The sequence below is a fragment of the Temnothorax nylanderi genome, unplaced genomic scaffold, assembly GCF_030848795.1.
Source record: "Temnothorax nylanderi isolate EJ_2023f unplaced genomic scaffold, tnyl_v1.0 TNYL_tig0012_pilon, whole genome shotgun sequence".
Lineage (NCBI taxonomy): Eukaryota > Metazoa > Arthropoda > Insecta > Hymenoptera > Formicidae > Temnothorax > Temnothorax nylanderi.
Window position 1 is genome coordinate 978,538 of NW_027249074.1, and position 25,963 is coordinate 1,004,500.

A 25,963-nucleotide genomic window follows, 5' to 3' on the forward strand; every position below is an offset into this window, starting at 1 on the left:
ATTTCTCATTCATTATACATCTTATTTTACGATTCGTTTCATCTCGACCCCGATTTAAATCGTGTAGGTAGATTACGCATCTTCCTTCGCGGCCGAGGTGTCGCGACCACCCGTGAGTAATCGTCGGTGCCTCCGATTTTCTTGTTTAATCAGTGACGCGAATCCGCGGTTTAGGAACAAAGAGGAAAAACGGTGTCACCGTTGTGCGTGATTAATCGGATAAATAGCGTTCAATGCGGTCGGTGAACCTGCGAGAAAGGCGTCACGATCTCGTGCGAAAGTTAAAACTGTATGTTTTCTTTGGAAGTTTCTTATCTGCGCGACGCCAATTTCCTTCTGAATATACAAAGAAGTGTCTTTAACCTCTTCAATATTGTCTTTATTTCTTAAAAGAAAAGTCCGAATGTATGTTTAATGAGACGTTGCCAGCTGACGCACTGTGCGCCCGGCAGCATTTACATTTCTGAGAATTGTTTGTATATATATATTTAGCAAATGTAATAAAATATAACAAAACATAATAACAAATACACGTTTCTCTCTCTCTCTATCGCTAATTTAAATTTTATAAATCAATATTCTAATATTTTTTTGAAAAGTTACGCTTGCCTATGAATCCTAGATTAAATTTCCTGTTAACTTCCTGTAAAAAAAGTTCAGTGTCTCCAGCTGCGGCGTGAGTTATGTAACGCGCCCGCGCCCGACCGTCCGTACGATTTTTCGAGCTTCGCTCGACACCCGTCCTCGACGAGAGAAACGACGTCAACGTCTGCTACATTCGCGATACAATTGTGGATTATTTGCGCTCCCGGCCGGCCGGCGCGGCGGCGTGGCATTGCACCGAGCGCGCAGACGTTTGCCCCGCGGCACGAGGTCAGACGGTGACGCGAGGTGCGAATTTATCCTGCGACTCTTCTCTCTTTCCGTCCTTGCGGGCCTCGTGTCGCCGTCTTTTTCTCAACGAACGATCACGAGGCATCCGATCGCTGCCCCTTCTCTCCCACGCCTCCGACGATGCGAGTCCGTCCCCTCGATCGACCTCCGGTTTGCTCGAACTGCAACGTCGAGCTGAACGATGAACCCAAACCGGAGGAGAGTCTGAAGCCGGGGGGGCCCGACGCGATAAGGGATAAATCGAAAGTGGCACGAAAAAGAATCCGCTTCCCGTATCCATAAGAAGGAATACATCACGTACGTGTACCTCTGAGCGTGGCAGTCAAAGCGATTGGCGTGAAATGGAAAACGAATTTTACGAAACTTATTTCGAGGAATAAGATATATCTTTCTTCTTGCTTCTTTAAAATGCGTTACATTTTCTGAACTTGTCTTGAAATTCTCGAGATAATCGTTTTCATTATAACAAAAAAGAAAGTAAAAAAACCAAATTTATCTCTGAAACTCTTCGAGAAATTTCTGCGAGCAATCCCGTGTATGTTACTCGTGTCAAAAAGTTTAACGAACTTCAGCTTATTCCTGTCTTGCGCCAGACCGTTTAACTCCAGTTACGAATATCACGGCGACCGCGTAACTCCGCTTCGCTTCGTTGACGGCAAGAAACTTCGACCACTAGCGCGGTTAATTAACGCTCTCCCGTTAATGGAGCCCCGATCGGCGTATCCATTTAATTACCCTCGCGCTGTCCTGTCGTCTCTATAGGAGTTCGTAATTCCCGGTAAGTGTCTACCTTCCGTCTGCATCGCATTATCCATCGTACCCGTCCTGTCGCGATTGAGAGCGACAACTCGCGCAAATCTTCCGCAGACGCAGCTTTCGCCGATCAATTTGCGGTAGACAAGGGCGAAGGAGATACATTCACCAGCCTCTCGAGATCGTGAATTTCCAATTAGAGTGCTCTTGCATTTAAATCCATGTTCCATTCCTCAATCGTCCTGAGTACAAATTATATTTAAAAGAGCTAGTGTCGTCGAAGAATAACTTGGCAAAAATTCGTATTGCTTCAATTTAACCTGATTTAACCGTATACTCAAAGAATATACAAGCGACGTACAATTATATGGCTTACACCACGAATCTGTACCGTCCGTATCGTGCCTTCGTCATCCTAGAAACTGTTGTGCGGTTCTTACGCAACGTAACGCGACGCGCGTGGTTCGTAAGTCAGGCTCCGGGGTCCGGCACGGCCGCCACGGGTTGTGTATCCGGTCGCACGCACGCGTGTACACGTGTCCCGCTAAAATCGGCTTATCGGCCGCGGCGTGACTCGTCAAGCGAGCGAGCGTGGACGAGTGTGGACTTAAGCCGGTCAGCGCCGCGCCGCCGGCCGCCGCGCCGCGCCGCGCTGTGCCGGTGATCGACGATCGACGCGCGGCCGGCCGCTTTCGTTTATAGCGCATTAAGCTGTTACGCTCTATTACGGGACAGGAGGAAATAAGTAGTAAAAAAGGGATAAAAATATGAATATTGACCAATCACGCGCGCCGTGCATACGCGCCCGGGGGAGTACCCCATGGAATTGCTCAATTTACTCGTTTCCTTATTTCTACTTCTTGTGCCCTTCCATCCATTCTGTAATGGCTATTACGGCCGCCGCGGTGCGTTCTCTCTCATGCGAGAGCTGTCTCTCGCGATTCTCTCTTTGCGTCTTTCTCCCGACGAAGCCGAGATCGTAAGAATGCGTCTTCTACGAGATAGCGTCTTCGACGAACGGTCTCGACATTTCCCGTGATCGTGAAAATTTTGCATGGTCTATGATCCTCGTGTCGATTGCTAATTAATTTAATTATAATATTGGAGGAGCATATTCTGCTTTATACGAATGATATTTTTCAGTTTTATACGCGATATTGGTAATGATGTTCTTAATTAGGGTGCTATATCTTTCTTTTAATGTCCATTTCTACCAATGTAGATTAACTTTAATCGCGATGTAACTTACTTTTCATCTTTTTCTAGTTCAATTAGAGAAAGATAAAAGGTAAGTTAAACCAAGATCAAAGTTAATCTGCATTGATAGCAACGAATATAAGTGATTATTTTCTATGGATTAGAATTCTTAATGAGTGAACGATCGACATTATTTATTTAAACGTTTACTTTTCGCACTAAAAAATATGTAAACACATAAATATTCGAGACCAAAGTATTTCTCAAATCGAATCGAGTTTCACAATCGGTTGTTTTCTTCGCGTATATTCTTCCAATTTGCATTCTACGCTTTCCATTTGTAAGCGAACGCAGCGGCAGAGCCGTAAAAAGCGGACTGTAAAACGCCAAGTGAAAAGCTGCAAAGTCGCTCCGTGAAATAAGGCACCTCGTTCCGCAGGCGTCACGTTTTATCAACAAACGTCGAGCAGTCGACGCGGAATGGCATGAAAGACGAGAACGAGCCAGTTTTCCGAGCCTCGTGGATGTCTCAGCCTCAGGTGCTGGCTAACGGTACACGAAAACTACAATAAAACGAGTCTAGGATGTCATAAATTCGGTCGTAGGCTCCCTCATGAAAGAATTATCACGAATCACGAGCTATTCTTGTCGGACGACGGACAAACTCCGCGGCGCGTTTTGTCCGGTGCCGTAGAGCGGGTTTCAATGTCGGAGGATTTGAAGCGGCACCTTTTACAAGTGCGTCCGGTAATTAGCAGGGATTCGATTAGCAAACCCGTCCGTGTGGTAGTGGTTAACGCGCGCGTCTCTTAATGCTTGTTCGCGGTAAACTCTCGTGCGTGCATGCGTGCTGTGCGTACGCTTCTCTCTCTCTCTCTCTCTCTCTCTCTCTCTCCTCTCTCTCTCTCTCTCTCTCTCTCTCTCTCTCTCTCTCTCTCTCTCTCTCGGAGAGGGAACAGGCGGAGAAAGAAAACGTCTAATTAATGGCCGACCCAGTCCTAGTCCGGAGCGTTACGGGATTATGACCAAGTGCCGTAATTGGGCAAAAGGGTGACTAATAACCCGCACGATGTATATGTGGGCATACACGTTCACGCGCGACCTACGCACGTGTCGATAAACCGGCGTCGCGTACTGTTAACTAACTGTTAATTAACGTCTCGTGATTAACAAAAGTGAGAAGATCGCGCGGAAATACTTCCGGCGTGACCGATAGAACTACTCGTGGGGCTTACGTTTTTCTCGCACGCGCGTGTTCAAATTTCTGCAAGGAGAAATAATCTCATGTCGAATCATGAAGCGCGATAAAATAAACGTGTGTGACTTAAAAAAACGCGTTTTTATGAATATTTTTACAAATATTTGCATTAGGCTACACAATTGCATTTGATCGTAACATTGTAATCAAATGATTAAAAAAAAAAAAAAACTAATAGAGCACATATATATCTACTAAGACAACAGATACATCTTTGATAACTACATAACGTAAGAAAACCTCATCATCGCAGATTCTCGATGGTTCATCAATGCGTTCTTGATGATCGCACAATTTTCGTATCAATGCATTACTGCACGACAAAGTGTTAATGGTTTTTCGCGACGGGAGAATACGAAAAGAAGCTCTCTCTCTCTCTCTCTCTCTCTCTCTCTCTCTCTCTCTCTCTCTCTCTCTCTCTCTCTCTCTCTCTCTCTCTCTCTCTCTCTCTCTCTCGTCGGTAAGTAAGACGGATCGCTCCTCTCCACTCTGGTTGATTACGTGCAAATATCGATAATTGTGAGAGCGGTGTCGAGAAAACGAAAGGGGAGAAACCCGACGCCGGGTCCGATGCCGCCCGAATCTCCAAGATCCGAATGATTTGCGGGGTGTCTCGACGTGAAAGGCCAACCGGAGGGATCCGACCACATAGCGTTCAAACTTCTCCACAGAGTCGGAGCGAGACGCGTGTACTCACGTACACACGAGGGGGGTAGGTGGGTCCTTGCCAAATCTCTCCTAAGTAAACAGCCGCGCGCGGCAGGTTAGATTTGTTTTCCAGATTAATGCACGGTTAACTGGTCGGCCCCCGCTTTCCGCTCGTCGCTCCGCTCTTGTATAGTATAACTCGCCCGCGATCGCTCTCTCGCGCTCCTAACTAAACTATAATTCTTGCCCGTATCTCTCGTCGTAGGAGGGTTTAATTAATACGGTCTAGTGGGGCTATTTCCACGAAATCTCGTAATCTATAGCGTACTTTCGTGTCGCGAGCGTAATAACGTTTTAAGGGTATCGTCCCACCTCGTACAATCTTGTTAGTAACCGGCCGGCAGTAATTTGCCCGCGTGCGAGCAAGCGACACGCTACACGGTCAGCCCGCAGCGATACGCTTTTCGCGAAACACGAGAGAGAGAGAGAGAGAGAGAGAGAGAGAGAGAGAGAGAGAGAGAGAGAGAGAGAGAGAGAGAGAGAGAGATCTCGCCTTGGTCCCTTTTTCCCCTGCGTCTTAAGTCGAATTAAAATTGCGGTGCTCTCGTTTCGGCCCTCGAGCGAAATCACGTAAGACTAGAAGCACTCTCCGAGAGCTCACTTAACATAAATTATCCAACATCCTGGGAAAATTGACTGATGATACTCGCTATGCTTATATACTAGCTTAAAGCTGGCTAACAGACTAGACGTTTTTCGATTGTTGAGAAAGAAGCGAAAATGGATGGAGTCGTTCGGACTTCGAAGATGATTCATTATCAATATAGATTCGATATAGCAAAAACAAAGAATAATTTCTTGCTAGTAAATTTTAATTTACTAGCAACTTAATTGTCAGTTGACATATCGTGCTTTAACTTTCTGCAATTTAAAGAATATAGCGTTCTGTGTTAATTTCATTAACTGTGTTACTTAAAATCCTTGCACTTGGCTCCTAATAAACGCAACTATACAACACCGGTGGTATCAGATAGTCCACACTAGTTGGCAAATTTGCAACTCTACGTCGACTCATTTTTACTGCTTTAGAAAGAGCGATACCGATTCGCGTTCTAAATTTCGTGGTGTTGCGGGCGTTGAACATAATCGCCTCGTTTCTGTCGCGGGGCCAATAAATCTGTGAGAAAACGTCGAGTATGGCTAGAGCGTTGTGCCGTGATCAGACGCGCCACGGCGAAGACGGCGGACGATGTTGTTCGCGTAAGCCAAAGTGAGAGAGAGCACGGTCGTGGTCGTCGTGGTGGAGGCGGCGGCGGTGTGATGGTAGCGTTGGAGGCGGGGAGGAGCGATACACAACGCTGCTGGAGGTTAATGCTGCGATCCGGTTCAGGGGGCAGCCTCGGTGTGCCCGCCTGAAAACAAGATCTTCCTGCTTGCCTGCTTACTCGTCTGCCGGCCGACCGACCGCGACTCCGTTACTACGTTTTCGGACCTATGCCTCCGCCTTGCCAATAGATGTGAAACCAGAGGACGTACTCGTATCGCTTCAAGTGTGAAAAATGTAAAAAAGCGGAGTCAGAGATAATATCAACAAGTTAAGTCAGGAATTTAAGTAATATTTAAGGAAATTACGAATCTGAATCACAGATTTCGAATTTACGACGAATGTTGCTCTATAAAAATAATTGTTAGTTATATTAAAACTGAAGTAAACGATAACATCTCACAAGAGGTGTTCCAGTTATTCATAATCGTGGCTTTTCTGCTACGTTCATTTATCGAGGAAGATCGAGGAAGGCGGGAGCATATACCGCAGCTGTTGTTTATCATTTTTGAAAGCTGCCGTGTTTGGCAGCTCTCAGTCGTGGAAGTTACTTGGCTAATAGGGAAAATTGTTGATCGTCGGTCGCGACAGGTGCGGTCCGCCAACATTGGCCTCCGGTCAGACCTTCGTCGCTGAACTGGACGAAGTTACCTCGGTCCGTGGTTTCCCGCCGTCAAGGCCTCTTAAAGATGGTTTTCGTCCTCGAGTTTATTACTCGAATACCATGCATTTATGCCGTCGCTCGTCTCCCTTGGGTATGTTCGTTGACCCGTGGAGGAGAAGCGGTCGAGTTAACGCGAAGCGAAGCGCGTGAGAGACGGACGGCGCGAGCACCGAAAGACAGTAATTGGACTAAACGCCTTTGCCCGGTGTAAAAGTACTTGAGAGCAGTTTGACTCGAGAAACCAAGAATCCGTGGGCGTGAAGATCTGACGATCCGATAATTAAGTTCGAAGATTCGGAGTTATAAAAATATTCTGGGGCCCGTAGGCGTAAGGGAATTAAATAAAATTTATGAAAGGTTAAACCTGTCTCTTTTTTCTGTATAGGGTGTTCTACCAGGTGCACTTTCGGTCATCGATTCTTGGATGATGTCAGAACTCTTGCGAAAAGTTAACGAGGTATAATTGTGTGTCGTAACTTTTTTCTAAATCGCTAAAAAATAAAAGTTTAATAATTCAATTAACTTTGAATTTTTAATTCAACGAGATTTTCCCTTAATCTTTGATGTGACACCATTAAATTTCATTACTACAATTTGGTTCAACACTCCGTTGTAAACTTTTCAGATTGAACTATTATATAACTTCATTCTTTCGACATTAAAGCGGCTGTCGGGTTTTAAATTTCATATTTAGAGTCCGTAACTTGTGGGCGAACGTTATATAAGGCACAATACGTCTTGCATAAGATCTTATAAAAAAAAATCCTATCGAGAGAGAAACATGAACGGATCTGAATGCGTCGGTCCATCGTTCATCCCGTCGACCAGCGGTAGCGAGTGGGGGCAGCGGAAAGACGGGTTAAACGATGTCAACTCCGGTATTTAACAACATGCACGACGGAGAGAGCCGGCTCTTGACTCGTGTCAAGGGCCTGGGGTCTCGATCGCGGTAATGACTTTATGAGCGACATCAGTCACCACACGCGATATTTGCGAATGCCAATATCGTCGATCAAGGTACACGACTCTAAGATCGAGAGAGAGAGAGAGGGGGGGGGGAGAAGAGAAGGAAGTGAGAGAGATTACATTTTTAATGGGAGCTATATAAGAGCCGTTTCAATTTTTCTTAAACATAAAAAAACCGTGAATGTTAATTACGATTTTGTCTTCTCACGAGATCATATCGAATAAACAAATTTGTAATTAAATTGGGAATCGCAATCTTGCGCTCCGTCGCCCAAATAAAAATATCTTAAAATATATTTTAGCAGAATTTCATGAGAGAATAAACGCGCGCATGAAAGTCGTGAAGAGTAGCCAGCCGAGGTAGTAAATACAACGCGTCGTCGGTAGACTTAACCGGCAGTAATAAAGAATAAAGTGTAAAGGCTTAATTTAAGAGTGTGTAATTCGAGGGTTTCGGGACGTCGTAATTGGGTGCGTACGTAGCCACGAGTTCCGCAGGGTAGAGTCGAAGGGCAAAGGAAAAGCTCGATTTACTTGGTACTGTATCGCCTGTTGAACTTGGACGTTTAAAATTACCCTGCTTAACGACACCGTAATTGCACGCCGGATCCGTGGGAACAGAACGATGGCGGATCCCTTGGCAGTATCGCGTAGGCTATTTGCGAATCTACGATTTCCACGACGGAATTCATAATGCCAGTTCGATCGTACGGCGTAATGACCCCGCGTGAGTAGGAAATACGTCGAATGATACGCTAAAGATAGCTTCCGCCTTGATTGAATCCAGCAGAGAGAGAGAGAGAGAGAGAGAGATAGACTTCGCTGCACGATGTCCGGAAGCTTTAAATTCAAATCGCAGATTTAAATACAATATAATGTACACAGTTGTGCCAGTTCTACTTTGTCAGCGGATAACCGCTATCAGCCATCATAGACAATCGATTTATACTAGTAAATTATTGAAGATTCATTATTTCTATAGACTGTACGAAAGCGGTTTCAGTGTTAGAAATCACGTTTCAGATTATTCATATATGGCACAGTAATAAAAAGAAGGAGAATGATTATAACGATGATGAGGATATAAGAGTATGCTTGAATCCTTCATTTGCATTAATAGTTCGAGGTTATTGCCGATTTCTCTTGCGGCTATGACGGTTCAATCAGCTAATTAAGAAAAAGAATGTTTAATGCTTCATAAGCGCTGTTTGAGAGAGACGAGATCCCGAGCCGCGCCTCGAGGAACAGCCGATATTCACGACGCGTCAGCTTTTATTTCCTCCTAAAATCTAGTTAATAACATCTTTCCGCATTGGGACGCGGAATCTTCGACGCGGGACGAACACTACACGACTCGGCCGTGTTTCTGTCTAGTCAGCATCGATCGAGATTGCCGGATGCTAGGATACGCTACCACGCGAGACCTGTCTCTATTTTTTTTCCCCCCCGAAGCGAACTTGCTCCCGAAGGCATTCGTTTTTCCGTTTCCGCGAAGCACACGGGATAAATCCTGACGGTAGCATCATCAAACACACACATGAAGCCGGCCATCTCGGGGGCGCGAGATGCAGCGGCGGCATAGAGACCTCCTCGGCGGCGAGAGATCGCAGCATCGATTACACGCCTGGTAAGGTCAGAGACCCGCGATCTGGTTGGCAGGCCATGTGTACCGACCCCAGTCCGTTCCTCTAAACAATACCGCGCAACCGCGTGTGCATCTATGCATGCGAGCTGCGGTGCCCGTGCGAATCGCTCTCTGCGAATCATCCGCGAAACGCGAGAGATTTTCGTTTTAACTCAAATGGTTGCGTCACCGTCTCGCGTCGAAAGCGTTTCAAACTCCCGAGAGACATTCTGACCGCTTTCACATTTCTGTTTCGCACGCCGCAGCTGCGCTAAAAGAGGGACGCGATTGCAAAATTCTCATTTTGACAAACAACCTTTTGAGGTGGACCTCACCCACTCCGCGTCACAACAGAAGTGACAAATTGGTATTTATTTCATGGAGCGCTCTCGCGTTTATTTTCGTAATCGCGAAATCTCGACGGTTCGCGAGAAACGAATCGCGACTGAAACGAAACGCGGCAGCTTGTACGAGTCGCGTGAAAAGAATTGATTGGAAAATCTGATTGGAAAATACGATTACGCGACGCGGTTTCGCGTGACCGCTAACACGCGTGTAAAAAGAGGGATCGGGGGCACGGGTTTTACAGCGGAACCGGTAACTTTACTAACCATCGGTCAGACGTAAACCGCGTTATTAGCTCTCGAGGAGATTTTAGGGGGAAAATAGAAGTGCGCTGAGGGAACGGCGAGCACACGACGCCGGTAGCCTCTCTACGGGGCGCATGCCCATGGTTCGTAGGGTTTTACGATCCGTGTAATCGATGCTGCGATCAGCGCGCGAGGTCTTACGTTGCACCTTCTGCGCTGCCCACGAATGGCTTCGTTGTGCCTGTTAATCCCGCTGCTAAATCTTATAGTTAGACAATTTCAGCGTAGGAAACCCTTTATCGGCTTAGGTCTTTCGCGGAGGAGCGAGACTTCGGAATAAAAATCATCTCGATAATGTCAACTGTGGCCATGCCCATAAACCATCGAACCGCCGTAAAGATTATTAATGTATGAAATATGATATACGTATTTCTCCGAGAGATATTTTTATATAAATATTTTAAATTATAGGGATTGTCATCGTGTAAATATAGAGAGACAGAATGGCAATTGGCAATTTATTTTACATTTTCTTTAAATAAAAGATAAGATGTTTCTTGACGATACACCGCGTTTTTCTCTTTCAGTTTACATAACTTCCCATTGATATTAAATATTGGATGTTTTCTACCTCACGAGTTTCTTACTTGAAGGCACGCACAATTTAAACCGACGTTGCTCGTTTAAGTATTCACGCTCTATTAACCCGAACCGTTTCATCAGCGGGATGAAGCTTTATTGATCTCAGATATCTTGCCTTCTCCACTCGCTTTTCGAGATCAGCTACGACTTATCGCGTGCCGCGTTTACCTTGATGTATCTTGTCTTGCGTTCGTGCACCGATCGACGAAGCACACTACACGTCCGCGTAGTCGAGAGAGAGAGCGCGTTATCTGCTTAATACTTCGTCTAATTGTAAGTAAAGCCGATTCGTTACCGAGAACAGCCGGGCGGAATTTGCAAACGGATTGTTAGCGTTCATTTCGCGGCGCTCGCGCTATCGCGAAACCATGGGTGTCGGTCACGCTTAAAGTGCCTCTTTCTCTCATCGATTCGTCGTGGATGCGGCGCACGAAGGCGCATTCGAGGATGCGAAATACAAACGTCCGACCAAGGCCGGCGACTCTCTCGGTAAGGCGGGATGAGTATTACGGTGGCCATAAAGCAAGGTCCTTGAGCGATACTGAAAGCCGTGAAAGAAGCTCGAAAAAGAAAGAAAGCGTACGTATGACTAACAATTATTGCTAATGGGAAAACCTCGGGGATTGTATGTTAATGCTGTCGTTTTCACTCTTGACTGCAAGCAAATCGTGGAATCTTAACGAGAGAGACCCCAAAGCCACTGTCACCTTTCTTTCGTGTCTGTCTGTCAAGTGCCTGTCACTTTGGCAGTCTCTTTTTAAATCTGAAAAATCCGTCTGGAAATTTCCGTTTCTACATCCAGAGATATTGAATTAAGGACATCGGAAGAGATAGAATTGAATCAACCGTAGTAGGAACGTTGACGTTTTCTATAATTAGTTTACTTTTTGTAATTCAATTAATTGGTATTGCATGCCGATTCTCACGAAAATATGAATAAGAATTTAATTCTGGGCGCACAATGGCTCGAGCGTCTCACAATATGAAATCTTTGCGGGATATTGAGCCGCGCCTATCTTCTTAACGCTAAGAAACTAGGTCAGCGATTAAACTTGATGTGCGGCACCCGTACAGCAATTCATGGTGATTTTTACGCACGCACCCGTTGTTACGAATGGCCGACGTAGTTAGTTGACTAATAGGAGCGAAGCCTCATCCGCGATAGATTTCTTCCAATCTTCGCTCCAGGGATTCCTTCTAGTCTTAACCAGGTTTTAATATCCATCCAAAATCCGAATTATTGGAAGCTATCTGAGCTTCTGAATTGATAGGAAAGAAATCACGCAGAAAAAAGCAATAAGGACGTTGGCGTAGCTCGATATTTAGGACTATAGATTTCATTGCTTATGAGGGAACGTCAGAAGTTTCATGTATCGATGCGAGAAAACATCGATGTATCTTTGAATGCGTTACATAGCGCTGGTTTCTAGCCGAGAGGGAGAGAGAGACGAGTTGTATACGTCGAGGAAAGATCGATAGGCACCGCGTAGGAAGATCGATAGGCACCTCGATACCGCGTATGCATTCGTCCGCACGCACGTACATTCGTGCACACGCGTACACGCTTCTCAAGCCACTCCGGTACTTTATCGCAGGTGCGAATACGCGAATCGACACGCGTGCGTACACGCTCTCTCGCGCTCTCGCGAGGCCGATTCCCGAGCCGTCTCGAGCCGTTACGAGAGGTAAAGGTACACGGGTTCAAAGGTCTCTAAATCATATTTTATGCAACATTACTCACCCGATATACTACCGATAGTCGTAAATGCGGTCAGAACCTCTGCGTTTCACGCGCCGATACGGCCCTTAAAGACGGGTTTCGCAGCCTCCTCGCGCGCGTACACGCTCGATCGCGTTTTGACGCATAGAGACGCGCGTGGACGATCGGCTATGCGGCGTGGCGCGCCGCGAGAACGAAACGTCGCGGTCAGATAGAGACGTTTATTGCGAAGGTTAACGCGTTGCTTACCATGGTGAAACGGCCCCGTAGCGGTACCAAGTTCGTGTTAAGATTAGCGTAAAACTATAAGCAGCAAACGCCCGTTTCCCTCTGTTATTTAAATTGTAGCATCATGCATATCAACTACGCCTCGCGAAGCTCGGCGAAACTAAACAAGGACGCTATTAAAAAGTCATTTTGTAATAAAAAATATAACTCGAGCGAGAAATCATAAATATGTTAACAATTTCTAAAAATTTTTATGCATTTTTTTAAATGTAATTTCTTACGGTGTATATAAAATCAAAAATAATTGTAATAACGTTTAAGTTGTTAATTGTTACGTAAATTATATTATATACAGACCCCTATGATGGAAAATCTTGTAATTGTGGACGCATTCATAAATGTACCCTTAATGGACCGTATAGACATTCCATTTACGAGGAAGACCGTGCGTACGATTTTCTCTATTTTTTTTTTCTTAAGTTTCGCGTGATCTTTGAGAATGCCTCTATCGTGATAGGTCATTGCTTAACCGCGCTTACGAGATACAATCGACGGCGGTACGTCCTACGGTGCTTCAACAATAGACGCTGAAAGTACATTCGACACCTTCGTTGTTACGTAAATCAAATCTTATGGCCGATAATCGCGTTCACACCTATACACGGTCGCGTTCAGAACATCTGATTCGATACCAAAAAACTTGTAAACGTTTAAAATCCGTCTCTATTTTAGACAAAATATTATGAGCGGGAGCGAAATTGCCTCTCTTTATAAACGTTTTATAAACTTTCTGGCGCAAATCACGTACGATTTTAACGTTTGCGCGAAATTTATCTTTGATTTACATTTTTTCAGAGCACGTGATCAGTATTTTAGTACATCTTTTGATCATTGATTTCAGTACGCACTGTATTTTTATTGATTTTTTAAATGTCAAGCCAATACCATTCGAAATTCATTCGCGATTTATATTATCTCATCTAATTTACAATAAATAAAATTAATTTTTGGAAGAAGATTTAGTTTAGATCTATTTTAAAGACAGAATTGTCTTGGCGTTGCTAAAGCAATGTCAGTGTTATCCTCCTTTTTCGATTACATATAATTCATATAAAGTGTTCTACTGACGTTCTACTGAAAAGACTCTTAGTCAAACCGATGGAAATTGGGGTTAAAAGGGGATTCGTCCACGCGGCAGAATCATGGCGCGCGTAAGCGCGGGTGCATTCCATAGCGATTGGTAAGCATGTCGCGCGATGCACATACGTCCACGTCCGTGCGTTGAAATTGACGTTGCGATAAAGTTTTACTGCTTTCTCGATAGTCCCGAGTCACAAAGCTGCGCGATAAGGCAAGGTCGGTAACCGACCCTCCTTCCCTGTTCGAGATACGTCCCTGTAATAGCGTACGTGACACACGTGTATACTTCAAGCCGAAGCGTGTATCGCCTTCCTGTCGTTAGGAAGCCGTGCGATCAAGTTCAGCGAAATAGGAATTATTCTTATCGAAGTATAGCGCACGGAGAACGCCTCGTCATTACTGTCCCCCTTGGGAAAGAGCGCTTGAAAGATGTAGCACGCTAATTAACTTCCGATAATATCCGCGTTCCTAATCTTTAAATTATATCTTCTTTTACGAATATTTTTAGCCTGTTAATTATTCGTCGAAACGCGAAAATTATGAGAGATATTAACGCTATTGTATTGGACACTGAAATATGATAAAAGGAATTTTTATAAAAAATATCTTGGAAATATATAATGACGTCTTTGAGAGATATTCTTCCATATTTCAGTTCAATAAAACACATTATTGTGGCCTGCAATATTACACGCATTAATCAAAATAATCTCGATCCTTTTAATTCGCTCCAGTCGTGAGGAACAGCGATAACGGTGTAGTACTTTAGCATACACAATTGCGCGTCTAAGTTGTTCGTCAATTCGAGGGGATGGAACGTAAAAGTAAATCAGGATAAACTCATCATCCCCGCGCTATCGATCTTTCGAAATTTGCCGTCGCCCGCCTCCGATGTATCGTTATACCCCGCAGTCATCACGGTAAATCGTCACGATCGCGGCTAGTCGCGCGGTCGCGACAATGGTGTCGTAGGAGGGCGAGATTTATGGGATTGCAGATGCTTACGGTAAATCTCCGGCAAACACCACGGCGCGGCGCGGCGGCGAGATACGGCCGGATACAACACAACGGCCGTGCGCGTATAACGCACAAGTCGCGCTTCCTCGCCGTGCGCGATTCGTTCTACAGAGGCGAATACGCGCGTCTCTGCCGCTTCGCATTCTCTCTCTTCCCGCCGTCTTTCCCATAAATTCAATAATCTCGTCGTCCGCAAATACCGCCCGGTAAGCCCCATTTTCGCACACCGTTCACGTAGCGACTGCTCTCCGCGCGCGGCTTCGATCGACACGCTCTCCCACCGAGCGCCGATGGGCGAAAGCGCTTCGACGAAATCGCTGTTCTGTTCCATTCGCCAAAGCTGCGGCGTGCCGCCGAAATTATCGCGCCGGCACGTGCCGCGATTTTGCGATAAGCTCGGCGAAACTGTCCGGTCCGCGTGAGTTAAGGGCCGATCATGCGTTTCGGTTCGGTTTCGCGTTCCAATCAAACCACGACCGCCTATCGCAACGATCGAACTGCCAGTTACGATTAGCGATAATAATTCCAAGATATATCGGTCCTATAGTTGTACTCAAACGTTTTACGAAAAATGCGCGTTTATTAATCATCAAGAGAGAAATATCTGAAGACTCCTTCGGCATTTTCGAAACAAATAACTCACGGATGTGAATAAAAAAAAACTTATACCAATTATTACAGACTATTAAATTTAATTTATGGCGGTGCAGAAGATCCCAAGATATACGCTGCGGCCACATATGTGCCGAGGGATTCGACGAAAGATTAAAGGTACTGACCGTATCGTGGGGAAGATCGAGGTCCTAGTTTAATATTGACATTACGTGCCAACCTCTTTGTACATACAATGTGTATGTCGGAATGACACACATGCTCACGCGAGGCTCAAGGGGGGCAGCGCGAGCAAACATACTTGCACGCTTCTAATCCTCAGGTTGCGCCAAATATTCCCGGATACCCAAAACCCCGGCCCGCTTCGGTATGCCAACGGAATTTCCGACAGAAAATCTCCGTCGGTTACATCTCTTTCGGTATTCTCTCCCTTCCGTATTCTCTCAATTTCAGACGGTCGCGAGCCTAAAAATTGTTTATCGATCCCTTTTAAATTAAAACCAGCATAACTTGATATTTTCAACTTAATCTCTAATGTCGGTGTATATTAAAAATGCATTACATCTATTAAATAACTTTCACGTGTTTCTAGTACTAGCACCACAGACGCGCGCTTCGCGCGCGCTATTTAGCTTTAACATTATGCTATTACTATTACACTATTAATTTCTTGATACACACAACTGTCAAAATATACGATGACAGCTGCAAATGAAGTAAGCGCAGCGAGAAAACCAATCAGCATCGCGGAAAAGCGGCAACAATAAATTCGACTATCGACTTAACATGCCTTTTTTTAGAAAGGATCTAAATTCATCTAAATTGAATAGATTATATCAATTCCAGCTTCAACTTCAGCTTTTGTCTGATATTCCTCGATATGTGAAGCGACGTGATGGGGCCGAATGACCGATCGGGCGAATTAATTTATTAGATGAAGGAGGATATAGGGAGAAATCGGGAAGAAGTGGCGCGTATTCGGCTGGAATTTCATATTGATTGTTATATGATTTTGCTGCCGTCGGCAAAAGGGGGCTGACACCCCCTCTTCCTCGACCCGTTGGCCGAATCAGAAATACTAAAATAATGTCGTTGGTGGCCATCGACGTTATTGCCAGTGATTTGTCTCCGACTCCGCCGGCTTGCCCAGGCTCAGCTCCAAGACAAATTCCTGCCGTAACAATATTTCATGATTGTCTGACTCAGATCATCTCGAAAAATCCAGGACGTTGGAAATTGCCGGGATGCTACGCGTATTTTCGCTTATTTCGCTAAATATGACGCGAATTAAATTATCGGGCAAATAGCTGCGAAAATGCGTTGAGGAATAATTACTTACAGCAAGAGTTTCTCATCATTTGCATATTATCTCATTAGCTACATATTCATTAAGTATTATGCGCAGTAAAATCAAAATATAGCAATCGTCGAGCGACGATAAGAGTTAATTAATTATTAACGTTGAGATATCGTCGCGTGCGCATTTTTCACTCTCGGCGACAGAAACCGGAGGAGACAAACACGGAATTGCGACATACATTATGAATCGTCGCGACACGACGATGACCCCATCATTATGTCGTCGTATACCCGACGACGGCGAAGAATTAATTCGTCGGCGACCGTCCACGCGAGAGGATCGTTTCGTCTTTCCGGAAACCGTATTCGGCGATACGTGACCTCACGGCCATGCGTTTTTACGAAGCAGGCGCTTACGGATTCGTAAATGCATCACGCGGTGAGTGGCGGAGAGTCGCTCGTTAGGTGCTGCTCGTTACGACCGAGCCATAAACCGTCGGTCTTAATTAAGAAATGCTAATTCAGTGATTTAATCCGTCGATTCGATACGGAAGACCCACTTTCAATTTTTTCCGCCCGTCGGCGGCGGCGCGTTCGCGAAATTGAGGAATGCATTTAAACGTCCGCCACTTTGCTTGCATATTCTCCATTACTCATCGTCGGAGATCGGTGCGTCGCGTAACCCAAGACCGAAATAAATCGGCTTTATAGATCTCTCGCGTGTTATGGCCTGGAAAGTCTGCGGTTAGCCGCCAAGTTGAACGAAACCTGCGATCTCGTGCGTTTCCCACGAGGCGTGCCTTCCCTCTGAGTTTTACATTTAGGTGCAGTTGCAACGGTAGTTCCGCGCGTGGTTACTTTGGTTAGCAACCGTTCTGGTAATTCTTGAATACAACTTCAAATAGTTGTACCCTTGTGATTTAAATTTAATTTAAATTAACAGTTTCCTTCGTATAAAATAAGGATGAATGTAATAATCTCTCTAGAGGGGAAAAAATTGACCCTAACTCAGAATTACGACATAAATTTCGTGGTAAACATATTAAATGCATAAGAGCGTGGATAAAACTGTGTTAACAGTGATTTTTGTTAATCGTAAAACTGTGAACAATCGATTTTTGTTGATCTCCTAAACTACCAGCTTATCGAACAATGTTGTAACTTCGTGACCCCACAATCACCGATGAAGGAACTTTCATGAGCCGTAAAGAGCCGTCGGTAGGCGGGCTTGGATGATACGCTTTCGTCTTCTTTGACCACGGTCTTCTCTCGAGTCCCTATCGGGGCATCCGCAGTCACGAAATACATGCTCGGGAGAGGTTCCATTAAAAGCTATTAGCCATTAAAGCGTCGAAATATTTTATGCGCAAGGAGGCGTATAGCGGGTAGTTATACAAGGCGCCCCTAAGTTACGATCGCTATCCAAGGCACCGCGCGTTCGAAAACAAGGGAAAATCTAGGGCACTCCGCCGACCCTACCCCGATCGATCTACGCAGCCTCCGAAGTACTTTTGATCCCATTTGGCTCCGACATTGCGCTGAGGCACTTACGCTTGCTCACGGATCGAGCTTGCTCTTTGAGATAACCGTCGACAGAACGGTGTAGACATAGGTGTAGACGCGGGGCATTGGCGTGGACACAAACGTAAACTCCGGTTTGTTGGACTTCCTTTGAATCGAGAGTTTCGGGACTTTAATACCCGGCTGCGTATATACCTTGCGCCGCGCTCTTTGCAAACAGCAGCAATGGAGAGATTATTTTCCCCGATCAACCACACGCACGGAAGGAATGCTTTATACACCGCGAACGCTGCGATTCCCAGGCCGGCCCCGCGCGCGCGACTGCAACACGGGAGCTGAAAAAACACACCCGGGGATTTTTTTCTTTCCGGGCAACACAGCGACGCGGAAAGAAGACGGGCGCGGTGGTCCTTGTCTTCGCGCTCGGCATACAACCGGACAAGCGAGGAAATTACGAGCGATGCCGGGGCGCGGATTGCGAGCCTAAATAAATAATGTCGGGCCAGAACCTCGCCCGAGCGAGGAATCTCCGCTCTCGCATCGCCGTCATTTTTCCACCCTTCGGAAAGGTTGCTTACACTTTCCATTCGCGCGCGGACGCGCGCGCACCCGGCTTCATGCGGAATATAATGTTTGACTTGCTTCCGTTTCCCCGGTGCACTAATGCAATTCGTTTACGCAATTAGATCCGCGATGTGGAAGGGTTCGGAAACTGCGAAAACATCGTCGAACGTGAACGCCGCGAGAAGCCAATTAAGACGTACGAGAGCCGGCTTCCACCGCCTTCTGCCGACGTTGGATTATTTCGTTAGCGAAAATTCCAAGCCGGGAGTGCGAGCTTGCTGTTTAGCTGAGACGGCCTATTAATCATAAATTAATGATGGAGATAATAACGATGAGAACGACAATTTACTTTGACAGCAACGTTGTCAGTTAATCCTCATTTTCGTTAAATTAACACAGTTAATCAATTTCTAATATCTGTTAAGATAAGAACGCAAAATGTTAACATGTTTTTAATAAATCTTGTACAATTCAAGAATTTTTCAGCGAGAATCAGCTTTAAAATGTTACATTTAAAATACTTCAAGTACCTACATTTTCGGCTCTTGATGTTGTTTTGTGGTAACTCCTATAAATTTCTTCTTATCAAAGAGGAAAAGTATGATTTACATTATTTGGATTCATGGCTCGTGAGGCCAAAGTTACTCATTTAAAAGTACGAATTATTTTTCGATTACGATCGCGTGTATCCAGTCGCCGTATGCAACGATGGAGCCGAGAAGCTCGCACGGCGGCGACGCGAAATCATTTCGAGCGGTAATAAAATATACTGCGAGGTCCGCTCGCCGTAACAGGGCGCGACGAGGCCGAAGGATATAAGTGCGGGATCCGATGGTCGAAATAAATGGAAATAAATAACCGAGGGCGGGTCGGTGAGAGTGAGAGCGCGGGGCGAGGTCCTCGAGGGTGGTATGGCGGAACGACGAGGCGGAGGTGGCAGAGGCGGAATCGAGGGAGGAAAATAGGGTTGTTTCGGTAGGCGTATAGGGTCAGTAACATCGCGTCATGCATCACTAGAAGCGGACGGAGAAGCGAGCGAGCGAGCGCGCCGATGTCCGCTCGATATTTGCACCCTCTTCCCGCCGCAGTTGCCCCCGAGTACTGTGACGATATTTGTACGGGCGAATTTATCTTACTCTCCCCTCGCCACAAATCGAGAGCTGCAATTATAATTCGTACGTGCAACGTATACATTTGACGGTTTCCCTTTTGGTTAACCCTATGATGTCTACTTTCACCCTAATTATAGCGTCTCAAGGTCAGGCTAATGATGACCGTTAAATAGAATTAACATTAACCAACATTACACAAAAAGTATATTTTCAAGATATTGATATTATACCACCATTTCGAAATTGAACAAGTTTAAGAGTCTTGAAGAAGTTATATAAGATCTCTTGATTCTCTTGATATTCTTTAGCGTCTTTTTCTTAATACAGATTCGATGGAAGTCTTTTATATCCAACATTTTTATAATTTTTACCGTTAAGTAACTTCGTGTAATTATTAATAACATATCTACAAGAAGGAAATTAAAAATCTTATCTATCTATTTATTTATTTCCGGTAGCTTTGAAAACTATAATAACGCTTCAATTATCGTTCGACCGATAATTTTATCTTCGTCGAGGGGTGAAGGAAAAAAGAACGGACAGGGAAGGAAGTGAAAAGGCGCTGAGGGTTTTATCGTACGATATCAGAACGAGTATCTCACTCAAGCGCTCGTTGCCATCATCGTGGTACATTGCACCGGGCCACATTTCTTCTGGACCACCAAAGATGTCCAATATCTCTCTATGAAGCGATCTTTGGGCGAGGATCACGGCGGGGGTTAGCGGCGGGTCGGCTTTAATATTTCGCCGGGGTGTGAGCGGCGTCCCGCTGAAGATCCTTCTCTCGCTTTTAGTCGTCGATACGTCTTGCAAAATGGCGCGGCGCAAACCGCAGGTTACTGACTTCGCGGATATCTAATATCTCATCGTAATATAGATTATACCGAACCGACCGACATGCCATTTACCGGCACGCAATCCTTTTAAAAGCGAACAAACGTCATTATATCGCGCGCAACGACGTAAGTAGCTCAATCCTCGTACAGGATGTCTCGCGGGAGTCTCTTCGCTTCATCAGCGTCACAGTTTGGCGCATGCAAGAAATCGAGTTGAGAAACATCGATAGCTGTCTTTCGCCATAAGTACATCGATACAATTACGAGGTACAGCGTCTGTTTTCGCGGCGCCGTGTCTTATATTAATTTTACGAAAAAGCCAGTTTGCATTTCACGCTTGTAAAGTAACATCGATCGCCACCGTCATACATTCACGTCCTTGGTAAACGTAATCGAATGCGTTTCGAACTGCGGTGCGTTCCATAACGCGGATGCGGTACACGTAATAGCCGTCATTACGTACGCAGGAGCCGTAGCCGCGCGCGCACATTGCACGCACACACACACACATACAGACGTAATTCGCAATTCCGAGGGATCGCGGTAATCGAGTGATCACCTTGCGAGAAATATATCGGTCGGATTGCGGCTAGGACGGGCGCGCGTATTGCGTATCATGTGCGGCATATGCGCGCGCGGCCTTGCACACCCTCCGCGCGAGTGAGAGATGCCGCGCGCGCGCGACCCTGAACGTTATGAGTTATGAATCGAATCCTTATTGTTCGTGGTGCGGCAACGGTGGTGATCGGCGGTACGACGCCGCGCGATCGCGAGCAACGACGGGACCAGGTGCCGTCACGGAATCATAGGCCTCGACATGCACGGGTGAGGCGGCGTTTCTTCGCGGAATCCGTTTCTGATGAGCTCGCGCAACGATTACGCGCCCGTGTATCATCTCGGTGTCGCTTTATCCTCTGCTCTCCGATTCGTAAGAACTATTATTGATGTCGCATCTCGGATACGTCGTTCGCGACTGGAAGCTGTCATCGACGATGATTGTCAGTCGTTCCCGAAGTGACACGTGTGTCGGGGATGACGACATCGAGAATTATGAGATCAGTTGTATGAGCAATGAATCGCGGAAAAGGGATTTTATGCTAATGGAAGTTTAATGGGAGGATTATGGGAGAATTACGAGAGGTGCGTTTGCTGTTCCTTCGAAATGTAATGTCGGGCTGACGGATGATTTAAGAATGATGTTTTTATCCATCTGCCTTATTAAAAATATTCAGGCAATAATATTCTTGACGCTAGATACCCTCGATAATTAAGTCTCTGATCACGAATTTTTTGAGTCTTTTAAAATCAACTTGTTCAAAAACTGTCTCTTTGAGAATACTTAAAGAAAGGCGTGATACTTCAAGGGTAATTCTTATATAAGCTTAACTTTGCTAAAATATACCGTTTTATGATTACGATGAATCGCGCTGTATATAATGCGTCACGCGTAATTATTGCGGTCGTCTCGCAGTCAAAGATGGTCCATTCGCGCGGAGAATATGACTTTCGCCGCTCTCCATATTCGCATAATACTCTCGCTTGCACAAGGCGGGCGTATCTCTACGACGCGTATATTATTCAGAATATGTTTTAATACGACCGCGACCGATGAGTGTCGGCATCGGCGACTTGGTATCTGCCGGGACGACAGAGCGATCGTGAGTAGAGTAGACTTCGGTTCCCCTCGTTTTCAGCCAGTCGTAAAGCCCGGAACGCCCGGAATGGACCTTTTGTGGGGTCCAACGAGGGCACTCGAGCGTTGCGATGCTCCCGGATGGTCGGACGGACGAACGGACGGACGACTGAGAGAGCTGCAAGCGGGCGAAGACACTCATAAGCGATATCTCGAATTTTTACGAGGCTTCTCTCGAAAATATTTCGACCGATTGTGCCGCGAGAGTGCTTTCACGATGTTGTACGTTGATCATCTCGACCGCCACCTCCCGAGGGAGAGATCTCGAGGTTCTTGCGCGGCTTATTAATGCGTCACGCGATAGGGAGTTGACGCCTGCCTCTCCTTCTCTTCCCTTTGTCGTAACCTTCCTCTTTTTCTTTCTCTGTTCCTCTACCTCTCCCCCGCTCGCCCTGCCGAAGTCCGTCTCGAGAACACGTAAAGAGGCTTTATCGGGTGTAAAATGGTGAGTACGGTGGCAAGCAGTGAGAGTCAAGAGGATCGTATATGACGAACGAGAGGATATCAGCGGCGAACAGGAGGGAGAGGAGAAGAAGAAGGGTTACGTGCGGCGACACACGCGATCGATAAGTTTTGTTCCCGAGGCGCGCTTTCAAGGGTGGACGAGCGGCGGAGAGCGGAACGCCGGGGTGTTGCTGTTGGTTGCTTGATCCCCGTGAAACAGCCACGGAAATTTAGCAGACCGGTTTCTCGATTACTTCGACCTTAGGCTACTTTACATTACGCGGCGACAACGCCTTACACCTCGGCTGGATATCCCTCGGCTTGACACGTTAAGTGCTGCTGACAATTTGTTAGCTTTGCGCGCAGAAAATGCTAAACCCCTCCTTCCCCCCTCGGTACATTCGCCGGAGAGATAAAGGAATAACGGGCCGAGATCTAATGATGCGGGAAACTTTTAAATTCGCTATCGACGAGTGCCCGTAGCTTGAAGTTAATTGTATGATAAAAACGAACGATTTGATATCATTATATTGTGCGTCAAGCTTTGTTGTTCTTGAAGCTTGTACAAGTTGTTTTAAAGTTGCAATATAAAACATTTAGTCTTCAGATTTTATATAAATATACGGATCGACTAGATAAAATATACAGAAATAAATCTGTCTATACTACAACTCTTGTTCTAGGCTTCGTATTTCCTTCAGAAAAAGTGATGCTATAAATACTCATAATACTTAGCTCCATACGTCTACATTGAAAACGAGGGAGTTAATCATTTCGCGATCGATAAGCCGAACGTGTCGTAATCGATCATCGCGACGAAAATGATATGGTTAAATCATACCGGGGCGTCTCGGGCGAGAGCGGGAATGGCACCGATTCGAATCGAGATTTATTCGATCGGCGCGCCCAACCCTATGTTCTAATAGCTCTTGCAAAACGAATGTGACGACGGCACGCAACGCCGTATAAAATATACCGCGGTCCAAAACGTATTATTCACGCGTAGGAACGCGCGTACCACGGCCGCCGCGCGTAAGTCGTTGTGGCGCCGATTAATATGCATCCGGCCGGTCTCGGGAAAAAAAAAACGAAATCTATTTCATACATTTTCTCATAGATAAAAGATAACGATCCCGGACGGGGTCGGACGAAAAATCGGTCGCGCTAATTGCTCGCTCTGTGACGGCCGACGTCATACGATAGCGTGGCTCGAAATGCCACCGCGGTGTGCGTCTCCTTCAGACATTTATTAGCGGTATGAGGGGCATGCGGTTAAGCGTAATCCGATATTCCGCGATTTCCGTCTAATCATAGTACCGATCGACTGTAATCGACGAGTCTGATTTAAACGGGAATTACCGGTCGGCCGTAATCTCCCCGGGAACCGGTTGTCTCAAGCGGCGCGAGTATCCCGGCGCGATCGAGCGTGTCGATGGAACTTTCGGGACGGCTGGCCGAATTTTCGACCGGGAGTCGCGTTTATGCCAATCATCAGTGGCACGTTTATGCCAGGGATCGAAACCGGTATATAATCGTGAGCTCAATTTTCGATGATAGGTTTCCGTCCGTTTTAGCTGCACCTTCTATACTTTGATTCTCTTCCAAGTATACCCACATTTACAGATATGGGAGATTATATTTCACTTCAGAGTTATTGCAAATGCAGAGATATAGATTATTTTATGAAACGATTTAAACTACAATTAGTGATGTTTATTTTATCATTAAGTAAAGACTGTTAAAAGATGCCCCAAATAAAGACAGAGAAAATTGTGCCGATTGTAATGAGAATTGATCGAAGCTGATGCACCCGCTCGTTAAGTTTTAAGACGGCAAAAAACGAGCCTCACAGATTAGGGGATCGCTTGAAAAATCTCGAGTGTCAAAAAGAATGCATCCGCGAAACGTCAGCGCATAAATCGTGCGCTCAAATACGCGTTTTGCGTGACTCTCGGGACCTTCGGCGCGAGGAAAACGAGCGTGCAAACGGCGAGTGATATATGCACGATCATAATTTCGTAATCTCGATTCGGAGGAATCACCCATCGTCCCCGGTACCCTCTTGGCAGTCCCCCATCCTTTCGCTTGCGCGTGTAAACATGGTGTAACAGGCGAAATATGCGACTTTTGATTCTATCACACGATGTTACCGGCAATTAGTCGATCGGCCGCTGATCATACAACCGAGGAAAATATTAAGGCTGCTCGCCACGTGCAGAGTTGTGTATATGTTGCTTAACGCAATGGCGTAGTTACGGAAGAAGTGGAAGTAAAGTAATGCAGATCAGAAGAGTTAAAGAATTTAAAAATTATAAAGAGTTAAAGAATTACCTTCGTTTTATTCGCACAAAGAAAATTTCTCAGAACTAATATTTAAAATAAAAAACTTTAATAAAAAATAAACATCTTGCAATTTTTACTTCTTTTTTCCTATCACCTCCTAAAGAAATATGTATCTGTAATATGAATTTCGCCTTCTAATTTACATCTCTATACTGTAATAATGCATGATTATTTATTAGTACTTACTTTTTAAGGTATATACGTTTATAGTATTCTCTCTCGAAAGTATAATCGAAAAGTTGACAGTCGAGAATAATAGGGAAAGATTTGGTAATGAAAACGGAAATGAGGACGCCACGCCACTGCTAACGGTCTGTTTACGCGGAGCGTTTAGCAGACGGTTGACCGTAAATCCGGTAGTTTAGAGCGACTTCGTAGCCTCCGGTGCACACCTAGCTTGGCTCCGCGTCTCATTAACGGACAAATTGTTAATAGTCCGAGTTGAACGCCGCGGCGGGGACGATAATTCGAGCTGCCGCGCGGCTCTCTCGTGCCGATAATTTGACGTTCATTAATTGCGCCCGGATATCCTGCTAAGAGCTGTAACGTTTGTAGACCCCGGAGACGTTACTGCTGGATCCAGTTACTCGGCAATGGATACAATTCTTCGGGAATCACGATCTTGAAAATTGCAGTACGAGGTAAAGCAATTCGCGCAATTGTAATCCGCGCAATTCACGCCGCTTATCGGATCGCTATAGGAAATCGGTATCTCTCTAATGCGTGTTTCGCTCTATCAGATTGCGCCGACGATATTTAGAAAAAATACTTTGGCGTTTAATATGGTCCCTGCGCACGACAGCTAGTTTCCTTATCGCACATACAATTCTATACATATTGGCTTTTACCGTACGCTGCTATTTTACGTTTGAAC

The 25,963-nt window shown here is 45.6% G+C and overlaps 1 protein-coding gene across 1 annotated transcript in view; it reads right to left on the reverse strand.

The window, feature by feature from the left end:
• Positions 1 to 11,854, reverse strand: part of Bcs1 (Bcs1 chaperone) — a 216,861-nt gene extending 205,007 nt beyond the window's left edge. The window contains exon 1 of the mRNA XM_071697434.1: positions 11,844 to 11,854. The gene's annotated coding sequence lies outside the window, so the exon portion shown is untranslated. The remainder of the gene's footprint in view (positions 1 to 11,843) is intronic.
• Between the last annotated feature and the right edge of the window lie 14,109 nt (positions 11,855 to 25,963).